Source organism: Rana temporaria, chromosome 3 (genome assembly GCF_905171775.1).
Source record: "Rana temporaria chromosome 3, aRanTem1.1, whole genome shotgun sequence".
Lineage (NCBI taxonomy): Eukaryota > Metazoa > Chordata > Amphibia > Anura > Ranidae > Rana > Rana temporaria.
In genome coordinates this window covers 48,658,344-48,670,606 of record NC_053491.1, presented here as the reverse complement: position 1 = coordinate 48,670,606, position 12,263 = coordinate 48,658,344, and positions in this window count along the sequence as shown.

Below are 12,263 nucleotides of genomic sequence, written 5' to 3'. Positions count from 1 at the left end.
CAACCATTGAAAAAAATCATAAATGTGATTGGTTCAAAAATAGCCAGTATATAAAAACAAAAAACAAATGTGATATAACATTTTGTGAAAATAGAGATCGTTCTTCTCAAAGTAATTCCACCAAGTAACGACCTAAGTGAGGAAACTGGAAAGTGCACCGTACAAGCGTGCCCACCACCACCATCAATCAAGCCTCTTACCAGATGGGCATGATCCCCAATTACAGAGAGCAACAATGCATAGGAAGCCTCAAAACCTCTCACAGAGTCTCCAAATCAGGCAAGTATGATCAACAGGGTCCCAATATGAAAGGATCACTTAGTAATTGCCACAGCTCCAAAATAGTAGGTACTCACATTGCTCAGGGTTTGGGTTGCCACCTTTTCTTCAAGTCAAATCCAAACACTTTAGCGGCCTGGGACACCTTTGGGTGCCCTCAAGGAGAGTGGTTATATGGTGCGCATAGCGTGCAGCAGCGAACAGTCGGTGTGGCCAAATTGACAATTGCGCGGTCGTGCGACGTGGTTCCCAAACAAAATTGACGTCCTTTTTTTCCCACAAATAGAGCTTTCTTTTGGTGGTATTTGATCGCCTGTGCGGTTTTAATTTTTTGTGCTCTAAACAAAAAAAGAGCGTCAATTTTGAAAAAAACACAATATTTTTTACTTTTTGCTATAATAAATATCCCATTTTTAAAAAAAAAAAAAAAACATTTTTCTCAGTTTAGGCCGATACGTATTCTACATATTTTTGGTAAAAAAAAAATCGCAATAAGCGTATAGTGACTGGTTTGCGCAAAAGTGATAGCGCCTACAAAATAGGGGACATAATTATAATTTTTTTTTTTACTAGGAATGGCAGCGATCTGCGATTTTTATTGGGACTGCGACATTATAGCGGACACATCGGACACTTTTGACACATTTTTGGTACCATTTACATTTATACAGTGAACAGTGCTATAAATATGCACCGATTACTGTATAAATGTGACTGGCAGGGAAGGGGTTAACACTAGGGGCGAGGAAGGGGTTAAATGTGTAGCCTAGTGAGTGATTCTAACTGTAGGGGGAGGGGACTGACTGGGGAGGTGACCGATCTGTGTCCCTATGTACAAGAGACACAGCATCGGTCTCCTCTCCCTGACAGGACGTGGATCTCTGTGTTTACACACAGAGATCCACGGTCCTGCTCAGTTACTGGGCAATCGCGGGTGCCCGGCGGCCATCGCGGCACGCGCATCGTGTTCCCAGTAACGCGGCGGGGTGCGACTTTAAAAGATGAGACGTCATATGATTGGAAAAAGAAAACTGCGCCAACTAATATATATACTCAGCAAGGCAGGTATAAATATAAAAAATGAATGAACAAAAGTCCAAATAGAAGTTGAATAATGGACAAACGCCTCAGATATCGAAGATCAGGACGAACAACACCCAGGTGCACTTGACATCCGTGGAAACCACCACCACATGGAAAGCAGCTTACCAGATTTCAGATAAACAACAGCCGTGTATAATGATCCACCAACAAGATGAAACCAGGGTGAACGGAACCACAGTGGGATTACCCTCAGGGTATGGAGTCTCAGATGCGTGTCAGGCAACCAATCCGTGGGTCATACCATAATAAAAGGAAACCGGACCATAGCGTGATAACGTTTAAAATTCGGTTTAATAAAGATAAAATCCTACTCACAGACATCCATGAAATGTAGGCATGTACAAACAAATGCCGGCCGGCACAATAGGAGCCCTTCCTCCTTACGTAGAACGTGGTGATGTCACTGCACGCCGTCCCACGTCATATGATGCCTCCTCCCCCCTCCACTGCCACATTTGGAATCTTTCGGGGGGGTGGGGTTCAGGTACCTGGTTTTGGCAGGTCCCCCCTTCGACTTCCGGCTGACTTCATCTCAACAAACTCAACCCGTAGTTCGGCTCCCTCCTTCCCCCGCTAACGGGCCATTCACAAAGCGTAGCAAACTTCATGCTGGTGCAATAGGGAACCAGCTGTGAAACCACAAGGCTTCACTGCCGGTTTCCTTAGAGATGGCGGCGGCAGCACCTGAGAGCCCATTGAAAACTTAGCTGGGGTGAGGACACCGCTGGATTTGTGGACAGGTAAATGCCCAAATATTAAAAGTCAGCAGTTAGGCTGCTTTCACACTGAGGCGTGCAGCCGCGGTGACGGTATAGCCGGGCGAATTTGTAGCGCGGCTATACCGTCGTATTTACCGCGATATTCGGGCGCTAGCGGTGAGGTTTTAACCCCCGCTAGCGACCGAAAAAGGGTTAGTACCGCGGTATTACCGCGCTTTCCCATTGATTTCAATGGGAAGGCGCGGTATAGGAGCGGTGAACACACCGCTCCTATACCGCGGTAAAGATGCGGCTAGCAGGACTTTTGGTGCGCTCCTGCTAGCGCACCGCTTCAATGTGAAAGCCTTCGGGCTTTCACATTGAACACTACAGGGCATGATTTTTCATGCGGTATAGCAGCACTATTTTTAGCGCTGTACCGCATGAAAAACGCCCCAGTGTGCAAGGGGCCTTACAGTATTTGTAGCTACTGACTTTAAATTTTTTCTGAAGGAGCCCGGAGCTCCTCTTTATGAATACATACTTGAATAGAATTTGTTCTTTTCAAATCAGAGTTTAGTGTCAGTTTAAGGTTTGGGGGGCTGAAAAATGTTTACACTTTTGCACTGTAATTTCACACTTGCAGTTGGGGCTGTAAAGACAGAAAGACAGAAGTTTGAGCTGAAATGTTACCAGTCATAGGTGGAAGTCGACACATGCTGTGGCTGCAATGCTCTAACATCACAGCCGTGGCAAAAAATATCCCTCCCCCTCACTTCCTGAGACATTTGGCAGTGGTTTCCTGAATAGGGCCACAATGCAATGCCCCTGCTGGACCACTGAATTGGTGGGTCTGCAGGAAAGGAAGGGGACATGGTGGCCACATTGAGTCAATGATGTCATGAGCATCCACTCCACTTTTTATACGTGGAGCTCTTGGGTGGGGAACCTGCCACCTGCAGCACAATGGCCCAGCAATGACAGCTAACTTCTGGATTTGGACTGAACCCAAACTCAACTCTAGTGACAATGGGCCAGATTTACGTAGAATCGCGGCGGCGTAACGTATCCTAGATACGTTACACCGCCGCAATTTTTCATCGCAAGTGCCTGATTTACCAAGCACTTGCAATGAAAACTACGCCCGCGGCCTCCGGCGCAAGGCGGGCCAATTCAAATGGGCGTGTGCCATTTAAATTAGGCGCGCTCCCGCGCCGGACCTACTGCGCATGCTCCGTTTCCTAACTCCCGCCATGCTTTGCGCGCCGTGATGTCATTTTTTTGAACGGCGACGCGCGTAGCGTACTTCCGTATTCCCGGACGGCTTACGCAAACGACGTTAAATTTTGAATTTCGACGCGGGAACGACAGCCATACTTTAGACAGCAATACACTTGCTGACTAAAGTTAGGGCACCAAAAAAAACGACTAACTTTGCGACGGGAAACTAGACTAGCGGCGACGTAGCGAATGCGAAAAACTGTTGTGGATCCGCCGTAACTCCTAATTTGCATACCCAACGCTGGTTTACGACGCAAACTCCCCCCAGCGGCGGCCGCGGTACTGCATCCTAAGATTCGACAGTGTAAAACAATTACACCTGTCGGATCTTATGGATATCTATGCGTAACTGATTCTATGAATCAGTCCCATAGATAGAAACAGAGATACGACGGCGTATCAGGAGAAACGCTGTCGTATCTCATTTGTGAATCTGACCCAATGTTCCATGTTACATCCATATCTAGGGAGTGACTGCCCTCCCTCCTAGCATAAATTCAAGGTTCTTCTCCCCTCAACATTGTGTACTCTTTTTCACTTCAGCACAGATCTGTGAAAGGACTACAAATCCCATCTTCCACCACATAGGAGGAATTCATAGATATTGTATAAACCATGAATCAGAGGATTTTACCCTGTGAGTGTACCCACATCCCAAAATGATCAACAATCTAAACACCCATAAATGTAACCAGGACTTTTTGGAGACACATAAACAATAAATGTGGTAACTATATAAAAAAATAGATACTTTAAAAAACACACTTTCTTTATTACATAATAACAATGATAAAAAAAAACATGCAAGATGGTGAATGAATGAATGAATGAAAAAACTTATATAGCGCGGCACATGCGAACTGAATCGCTTCTGGGCGCTTGATGTTTCGTGTCTCATGACAATTCAATATTAAAAGTCCATATAATACACTACAAACATTTTCCATGTTTTAGAGGTTGTATGAAGCTCTCTCTAAGGAATGGCAATTTAACATATAGAAGGACCCAACACGTTTCGAACACTTGTCTTCTTCAGGGGTATATGTGATAGCTTATATATATTAGGGAACATGAAGAATCTTGACCATGTGAATTAAAAAATGTATACACTGTCGCCTTAATGATCCACCACAGAGCCCCCAAATCCTTAACCACTGGGGGACAGCTACACGGGCTGCTAATGATGCCAACAATTGGACTCAAGATATCAATCCAAGGGATCCAATATTCTATAAATGTCAGTTATAAATTGAAGGCTAGCACATTTGATCATATGAGAAGGGTAGACACAAGCTCATATGACTAAGATAAAATACTTGTTTCGTCAGTCCACATCAACAAGGGTGCCTTGTCCAAAGATCATTAAGGTGACAGTTCACACATTGCTTTATTCACATGGTCAAGATTCTTCATGGTCCCTATGTAATACATCACATATACCCCTGAAGAAGACAAGTGTTTGAAAGCCGTTGCGTCCTTCCATGTGAAATTATCATTCCGTAGCAAGAGCTATTTACAACCTATATGATATAGAAAATACTTGTGGTATTATGTATGGACTTTTTATGTTGAATTGACCAAGCTGAATGTTTTTATTATTATTATGATGATATAAAGAAATTGCATTTTAGGCTTATTTTTTTTTAATATTGTTATCAAATTCATTGTTTATGTGCCCCCAAAAAATAATGGTTATATTTATGGGCATTTAGAATTCTTAGATATTAATGGAGCACACTTGCATTGACGTCACAGTGCTTGTCGTCCATAGAATACTTCATCCAACCCCATAACCAAAGGTGCATGTCTCTGTATGGACTTGGGGCCAGAGGAATAGTCTGCAGGAGTCCATGCATTGCACCCATAATGCATTAATTGCAGTTGCAATGTTTTGCATGCTTCAATTTAAATAAAAAAAATAAAAAAATGTTTTTTATATAGTTGCATTTATTTATCTTTATTTTTTGCAAAATGTGGGATATGCCTCTAAAAGGTGTGCTTAGAAAGCAGTTCTAACCCTTGCAAAGTGTTCCTCACACGCGCCTGCTAATATGTACTCAGCCAAATGGCTCAACTGCTGAGGGGTTCCCCAGCAAGGACTGAGATTAACAATAACACAGTGGGGACAACCCCATTTCCATAGCTGACCTAGTTTACTGTAACATGCAACTGCATTAAATTACACTTAGAGCTCCACCTACAGGTGAAATTTGGTATTCTGACAATATTCACAAATAATGTTACCATATGGGCCAAATTATATATGAACAGTCAGACTTCAGTCTGTCAAACATTGTAAACTACAGGGTGGGTTGTCTAAAGTTGCAAGGAGGCTATGGGGGACAAAAATAGTGAGAAGATTTTTGCTTTGCCTGTGCCTTTTAACACTCACCGAGAAGCCCACAATACGTTTATGGAATGCCGAAATTACCTTCACAGCTACTGAAATTTGAAGCAGGCTTGGAAATTCCAGAACGCTTGCCAGTTATGTAAGCGCTGATAAAATGAGAGCTCCCTTGTACTCTTCCTGGACAGAAAACTCCCTTGATATACTTAGTGTTAGTTTCCAACTCGGATCATAGAAATATAAAAACCTATCAAGAAAGAACATCACATTAATCAGCATTCTTTAGTCAAAATTTAGCGTTATTATGAAATCCGTTAAATTTTAATTTTTAAATTTTTTAATAGATATTGAAAAAAAAATGATTTTGTTATATACTGCTGCGTTGGCCCCTATCAATGAAAGACGATATACATTGGAAATATTCCCGTTTTCTTACAAATCGCAAGATCCCCCATGAGCATCTATACCAGACCCTCATCTAGGGTAACCATCTGCTATAGATGAAGAGAATCCCCTGCATTGTTTACAAAAAGAAGAAAGCAGCTGGAAAATGTCATTTAACACCAATTTAACCACTTAAGCCCCGGACCTTTAGGCAGCTAAATGCCCAGGCCAGGTTTTGCGATTCGGCACTGCGTCGCTTTAACAGACAATTGCGCGGTCGTGCGACGTGGCTCCACAACAAAATTGGCGTCCTTTTTTCCCCACAAATAGAGCTTTCTTTTGGTGGTATTTGATCACCTCTGCGGTTTTTATTTTTTGCGCTATAAACAAAAATAGAGCGTCAATTTTGAAAAAAAATCAATATTTTTTACTTTTTGTTATAATAAATATCACCCAAAAACATATCTAAAATTTTTTTTTCCTCAGTTTAGGCCGATACGTATTCTTCGACCTATTTTTAGTAAAAAAAATCGCAATAAGCGTTTATCGATTGGTTTGCGCAAAATTTATAGCGTTTACAAAATAGGGGATAGTTTTATTGCATTTTTATAAAAAAAATTTTTTTAGTACTAATGGCGGCGATCAGCGATTTTTTTCATGACTGCGACATTATGTTGGACACTTCGGACAATTTTGACACATTTTTGGGACCATTGTCATTTTCACAGCAAAAAATGCATTTAAATTGCATTGTTTATTGTGAAAATGACAGTTGCCGTTTGGGAGTTAACCACAGGGGGCGCTGTAGGAGTTAGGGTTCACCTAGTGTGTGTTTACAACTGTAGGGGGGTGTGGCTGTAGGACTGACGTCATCGATCGAGTCTCCCTTATATGAGGGATCACTCGATCGATACGCCGCCACAGTGAAGCACGGGGAAGCCATGTTTACACACGGCTCTCCCCGTTCTTCAGCTCCGAGGGAACCCGACCGCCGCATGTAGCGGGGGGGGTCCCGATCGGACCCCCCACCCGCTAGAAGGCAAGGACGTACATGTACGCCCATTTGCCTGTACGTGCCATTCTGTGGATGTACATATACATGCGGCGGTCGGGAAGTGGTTAAACACACATTTTTTCTTTGTAAATATCAGTTTTCCCCCAGGCACATTATTTAACCATTTCCCGAGCACGCTATAGCTGAATGGCAGCTACAGCGTGGTCGGCCAGTTCTGGGAGGGCGTCATATGACATCCTCCAGTGATCGCATCCACTGTGGCACGCTCTGTGATCACTGTGTCCTAGGGACACAGCTGATCACAGATGAGGGTAAAGAGCCAATTACAGCAGCCCTTTACCATGTGGTCAGCTGTGTTCAATCACAGCTGATCATGCTGTAAACACAAGCCGGTTATCGGCATTCCTTTCCTCACGCTGACTGACTTGTGTGAAAGTGACATCTACTGTACACTGATAATCAAGGCACTGATTATTAGTGTCTTGATTATCAGTGCAGCCCCAACAATGCCCATAAGTGCTGCCTATCAGTGCCTCCTTATCAGTGTCACCTATCAGTGCCGCCTACCAGTACCCTTCAGTGCCACCTATCAGTGCCCATCAGTCCAGCCTCATCAGCGCACATTATTGAAGGAGAAAAATTACCTGTTTGCAAAATTTTATAACAAACTACAGTATGAAAAACATATTTTTTTTTACATTTTCTGTCTTTTTTTTAGTTTATTTAGAAAATAATAAAAAGCCCAGTGGTGATTAAAGTGGAGGTTCCATAAAAAAAAAATACATTTTTTTTTTACTCATCTGGAAATGCCTGTTGCTATGCGGTCCCATGAAATCTGCCTTTGAAACCACCTAGGATTCTGACATCATCTCCCTCTAATGCTCCTGGGAAATGTGTGTCATCATTTCCCAGGATGCAGTGCGCTACCCAATTATCACTCCCCATCCAAGACTTCCAGGAAGTAAGTGCCTGTAGGCTTCACAATGCCCACAAGCAAAATGACAACGATGTAGATATAGTTTTATAAACTATCTTTTTTGAATATCTATGTGGATCGGCGGCGGATTGTAAAATAGTAAGTGACCAGATTTATATTATAGAAACGCAGGATGAAAGGACATACATTTAAAAAATGCTAATTGTGGTTGGAACTCCGCTTTAAAGCGAAGTTCTACCCAAAAGTGGAACTTCCACTCATTTGTCTTCTCCCCCCTCTGTCACCTCTCGGGGGGGGGGGGGGGGGGTGGAGCAGATACCTGCCTTTGACAGGTGGCAGTAGCATCCAACAGCTGATGGAAACTCCAGCTGTGGTGCTGACATTGCTTGACTCCAGGACAGATAAGTGTCCTACTATTAAAAGTCAGCAGCTACAGTATGTGTAGCTGCTGGTTTTTAATTTTTGCAGCGATGGGCACACCTCCACTTTAAATACCAACAAAAAAAGCTCTATTTGTGTGAATAATAAAAAAATCATCACTTTTTTTTTATGATTGCGCAATTGTCATTCAAAGTTTGGCAGTTCTGAAAGCTAAAAATTGGCCTGTGCAGGAAGGGGGGTAAAAGTGCCCAGTAGGCAAGTAGTTAAAGGAATTTAACACTGCCCTTTAAGCAATATTAACCACTTCCATACAGGGCACGTATACACCTTCCCGCCCAAGCCAATTTTCAGCTTTCAGCACTGTCGCACTTTGAATGGCAATTGCGCGGTCATGCTACACTGTACCCAAACAAAATTGGCGTCCTTTTTTCCCCACAAATAGAGCTTTCTTTTGGTGGTATTTGATCACCTCTGCGATTTTTTTTTTTTGCGCAACAACTAAAAAAAGACTGAAAATTTAGAAAAAAAATTACGTTTTAATTTTTTTCTGTTAATTTTTTTGTAAATAAGTACGTTTTCTCTTTCAATTACGGGCACTGATATGGCGGCACTGATGAGATGGCACTGATGGACATCGATGAGGTAGCACTGATGGGCACAGATAAGGTGGCACTGATTGGCGGCGCTGGTATGCGGCACTGATGGGCACACATAGGCGGCACTGATGGGCACATAGGCGGCACTGATGGGCACATAGGCGGCACTGATGGGCACTCAGGCGGCACTGATGGGCACACATAGGCGGCACAGATGGGCACTCATGGGTGGCACTTATGGGTGGCACTGATGGATACTTATGGTTGGCACAGATGGGCACTGATAGGTGGGCACTGGGCATGGATGGGCACTGTGGGGTGGCACTGATGGACACTGTGGGGTGGCACTGATGGACACTGTGGGGCGGCACTTATTTTTCCTATGTTGCCAGTCAGTGCCCATTTGTGGGCACTGATTGGCATCTTTTTTTATTTTTAATGGGTTTTTTTTTTTTAACTTTTTTTTTTTTGAGACTTTTTTTTTTTTTTTGCCCTTCCCTGGTGGTCCAGGGTGGGCTTCCCTGGTGGTCCATGTGGCAATCCGAGGGGGGGATGCGCTGATAAACAATCAGCGCGAACCCCCCCTGTCAGGAGAGCCGCCGATCGGCTCTCCTCTACTCGCGTCTGTCAGACGCGAGTGAGGAAGAGCCGTCGACGGCTCTTCCTGTTTACATCGTGATCAGCCGTGGTTGGACACGGCTGATCACGTGGTAAAGAGTCTCCGTGGACTCTTTACCGAGATCGGTGTTGCGGGGTGTCAGACTGACACCCCGCAACAACGATCGCCGCGATGCGCGCCCCCGGGGGCGCGCAGCGGCTTAGAATCCTGAGGACGTCATATGACGTCCAGTCAGGATTCTACAACCACTTTGCCGACGTCAATTTGTCATTGGCGGGCGGCAAGTGGTTAAGCTCAGTGCTCCCTGACATACAGATTTTTAAAAAGAAAATGTATGCTGTCCCCCAATGCAGTGCCCAGCCCCCCATTTCATTTGTTTGACAATACTTGCCTAATAGCCAAAAAAACAGTCATTTGATGACCTAGACTTCAAATTGTTATACTGGGACGCTGGATTGCTTTTACATGCAGCGGGTGGGGACGCCCCCCTCCTGTCACCTTCTGCAGGTGATCACAGAGACCAACAAAGACTGAAACCGCTTTGTTCATCTCTATGATTTAGGGAACCGTAAAAGATGAGCTTACATCACTTCCAGTTTACCCAGATGTAAACGGTGCCATTTTTAACCGGACCCGGACCAATATGCAGGTTAAGGACCTGGCCCCTTTTTGCAATACGGCACTGCGTCGCTTTAACTGACAATTGCGCGGTCGTGCGACGTGGCTCTCAAACAAAATTGACGTCCTTTTTTCCCCACAAATAGAGCTTTCTTTTGGTGGTATTTGATCACCTCTGTGGTTTTTATTTTTTGCGCTATAAACAAAAATATAGCGACAATTTTGAAAAAAATGCAATATTTTTTACTTTTTGCTATAATAAATATCCCCCAAAAATATATATAAAAAATATTTTTTCCTCAGTTTAGGCCGATATGTATTCTTCAACATATTTTTGGTAAAAAAAAATCACAATAAGTGTTTATTGATTGGTTTGCGCAAAAGTTATTGCGTCTACAAAAAAGGGGATAGTTTTATGGCATTTTTATTAATATTTTTTTTTTTACTAGTAATGGCGGCGATCATCAATTTTTATCGTGACTGCAACATTATGGCGGACACATCGGACACTTTTGACACAATTTTGGTACCATTCAGTGCTATAAAAATGTACTGATTACTGTAAAAATAGGATTTTTTGTACTCACCGTAAAATCCTTTTCTCTGTCGTCCCTGGACGGACACAGCTCCTTAAATCTTGACAAGTGGGTTATGTTGCTGTTCACAGGAGATGACTAGTCCTCTCCTGTGAACAGCAACATAACCCACTTGTCAAGACTTGAGAAGGCTGTGTCTGTTCATGGACGATAAGAGAAAATAGGATTTTTTGTACTCACCATAAAATCCTTTTCTCTGTCGTCCATGGACGGACACAGCCTTCTCAAGTCTTGACAAGTGGGCTATGTTCCTGTTCACAGGAGAGGACTAGTCCGCTCCTGTGAACAGGAGCATAACCCACTTGTCAAGATTTAAGGAGCTGTGTCCGTCCATGGACGATAAGAGAAAATGACACTGGCAGTGAAGGGGTTAACCACTAGGTGGCGCTGTAGGGGTTAAGTGTGACCGGGTGAGTGATGCTTACTGTAGGGGGAATAGGCTGTGTGTGACATGGCACTGATCTCCGCTCCGATTACATGGATCGGAGATTAGTGTCATTGTTACTAGGCAGAGCGGGGAGATGCTAATGTAAACAAGCTCTATCTCTCGTGGCAGGGTCGGCACGCTCGCTACTACACGGTGGCATCTTAACTACCCCGGCTATTGTCTAATGACGGCCACAAGGTGGCTCTACAGGGGCGGGAGGCCGTCATATTGCGTCCTCTGGCCTCTGGCCACTGGGGGTACCCACCGCGTCACTCAGGTGCCAATGCGCATGCTTGGCGGCCGCGATGTCCTCCAGTTACCCACGATTGGCAGTCACAGAGCCAGGGACGTGGATCTCTGTGTCCTGTTAGGGAGAGGAGACCGATGGTGTGTCCCTTGTACATAGGGACACCCATCGGTCACCTCCCCCAGTCAGTCCCCTCCCCCCACAGTAAGAATCACCTAGCAGGGTACACATTTAACCCCTTGATCGCCCCTAGTGTTAACCCCTTCCCTGCCAGTCACATTTATACAGTAATCAGTGCATATTTAGAGCACTGTTCGCTGAATAAATGTGAATGGTCCCAAAAATGTGTCAAAAGTGTCCGATGTGTCTGCCGTAATATCGCAGTCCTGACAAAAATCGCAGATAACCGCCATTACTAGTAAAAAAAATAAAAATAAAATGTCATAATTCTATCCCCTATTTTGTTGGCGCTATAATTTTGCGCAAACCAAACACTATACGCTTTTTTCGATTTTTTTTACCAAAAATATGTAGAAGAATACGTATCGGCCTAAACTGAGGAAAATAAATAAATATTGGGATATTTATTATAGCAAAAAGTAAAAAATAGAGTTTTTAAAAAAAAAATTGTCGCTCTTTTTTTTTCTAGCGCAAAAAATAAAAACCGCAGAGATTATTAAGTACCACCAAAAGAAATCTCTATTTGTAGGGGGAAAAAAGGACATCAATTTTGT